Source organism: Pinus tabuliformis, chromosome J (genome assembly GCF_031772625.1).
Source record: "Pinus tabuliformis cultivar Carrire ecotype Pingquan chromosome J, CPIR1, whole genome shotgun sequence".
NCBI classification, from domain to species: domain Eukaryota; kingdom Viridiplantae; phylum Streptophyta; class Pinopsida; order Pinales; family Pinaceae; genus Pinus; species Pinus tabuliformis.
In genome coordinates, this window is record NC_142295.1 from 844,814,154 (window position 1) to 844,817,004 (window position 2,851).

Genomic DNA, 2,851 nt, shown 5'->3' on the forward strand with positions numbered 1-2,851 from the left:
AACCTTTTCCTATTCCAAATTTCTTATCAATTGTTGCATTACCTTAGTGGTTGCTCAAGAGTGCCTTCAAAAGCAAATTAATATGCTCACTAAAAGATGATTGATATGAAAAAATGTGCATCAAATAATGAGTCAAAGGAAAAAATGTAAACGAATGCAGGTGGTGAAATTTTCCATTAACCAAGTAGATTGTCGAGAAGAGTAAAATATTGTCGATGTGCATACATCATGAAGAATGTATATCCCTATAGTAAGAAGGTTATCCTGATGAATGAATACTTTAATTTGTTCAAATTATGATTAAAATACATTCAAGCTCTCAAATAGGCTCCGAGTCCCTTCAGAAAAAAATAAAAAATAAAAAATAAATAAATATGTGACTAAAGGGAAAATACTATGAATGAATGTGATGTCTTGATTTCACTCAATTTGGAAATTGTAAGATTCCGAATAAGCATAGGCAAAATAACAGATAAGATCATTTGCTGCAAGCATTTTTTTGTGAAAATATCCTCATTTTGTAGCAAATTCGAGCAATAATGAATGTAAGCATTTCATTACAGTTGCACCGATGAGGCGTAGAATATGATTATTGACTCATGTCACTAAATATAAATTCATGTGAGTCTACACACATAAGTGTATCGGAAGAAAAATATCGGAGAAATTTTATGGTTGTCTTTTTGAAACACACGATATTCTTACATTCTGATAAGATTTTGAACGTAACGACTAAAACTATGAGTGGGAAGGGATATTGTAGGTCCTTTATCAGAGATTTGATATCAGGGGTATGAAAGGGTAGCAATCGATTGGAAGTTGTGATATGAAATTTTCGATATGGATAGCGGGAATCTTATCGAGGATTGGAGGTTTGGCAATATCGCAGATCGACGAATTGGGTTATTGCAGTATCGACGAATTCATCTATCGAAGAATGAGCAGGAAGGGATATCAAAGATTGGCAGATCGGGATATTGAATATAGGTGGATCGAGATATCAGAGATCATCGAAGTGAGGTTCATATTGAAAACTCTAATATTTATAGGCTCTGATAATGCTACGTGACAGTCACGTGGGGTCAACAACTTTTAAAGTATTTAATTCAAAAGAAAGCACTAAATTTCTTCTTTTTACAAAAAACCCCTTTTAATAATCTAATTAATCATTGGGAGTATTCAATCAGAGAAAGATTTTATATGAACTTTCTTATGAGAAGAGTTGTGATATTGTAATGATCCAATATGAATTTTCCAATAATGTATTAAAGGTCTACCAGGGCTTTAATGAATATAAGAAAAATTAAAGAATCCTCAAATTCTGACGAAACAACAAATACTTCCCTAAACATGTTGCCTATTTAGAAATGGTTCGCGAATTTCTTATCTCAAGTCTCCAAAATCAAGCGAATGAGGACCTAAAAAAGAAACAAAAAAGAAATAAGAAATAAACTAAAGAAAAGAGAAACTAACAATGGATGAAGATGAACCTGTCAAATGCATACCTGGAAGAATATTGACTCTAAATTTTACCTCATGAATCTTCAAATTACCCCATGTTCAACATCATGTTTTAATTTAGTAAAAATTGGCAAGTAATGATCTTTTCAATTGCATCCACTTCAAATTTATGTTAGAGGGCAAGAGTGGTGAATCAAAACAATTCCTTGAAAACTTCTTCATAGATGATTTTGTCACAAAAACATTTTTTAAACCATATGATGAAGTTTTACAAAAGCAATCAAATCAAGTGGACCAAAAGTGTATATGATTTGACTATGAAATGTTTTAATCCACTTTTCCAGGAAATGATAGGGGAATGCCAAGGAAAAAAATTAACTCATTACTTGTTTATTAAAAATGTACAGTAATAGAATAAATGCAAACAAAAAAAGGGAACTAATCTAAATCACTTTATTCCTATTGCTTCCCTGAATTTGACATTTGATCATCATGAAATAATTCAGAAATTTGTACAACAAGTTGGATATTATTAGAAGTTTGAATTTCCGCTTGTACTTGTTGATCTATAATCTGATTTTTTTGAATTTAATCCACAGTGATTTTTAAATTCCAAGGAAACTTTTTCTCTAAGCTTGTTGCTAGTATCTTCTTGCATTAAAATAGTAAAATTTTCCAAGCTTTGAGATTGACATTCATTGACATGTGAAGATGCATTATGAACATTATTAACACTATAGGAAGTGTGAACTAAATGAAAGAATTGATCATACATAGTAGAAGCCACTTCATCATCATTAATTTGCACCTCCATATTGGAATTCTCAATTATGTTAATAAAATATGAAGAGGATTGACCAAAGCTTGCAATAATTCCACATGGATTGTGAATAGGAGGAAGAGAGTAAATATATTCAAACCAATCTAATAATTCATCTTTTGAAGGTTTATCTTTAATTTTAAATCTCAAATAATTTTAAAAAAATCTAAGGGTAAAATCAATAAAAGACTCATTTTCGTACTTTCATATACCTTCAATTTCGTCACATGCATGTTCATAGTCATCACCTTCAAATTTACAAAGGAAAATTATGATCAATTGATCCCAATTGTGAATAGAGGCAACTGGAAGAGATTGACACCAACTTCTGGCTTTTCTCAAGAACGTATGAGTAATTTTCATACATAAAATACCTTCATCAATTCCTTGAAAATCAGAGTTTGTAAAATTTTGAATAAATTGAAAGGCATGATCAAAAGCATAAGCATTCCTCTTACCATTAAATTTTACCTGATGCAAGAGTCTTACTACTTATGGTGGAGTATTGGGAGATGCACGTCCAAAAATACATCTCCAAATTGCAATTTTAAGAGGAGCCATTATGAAAAA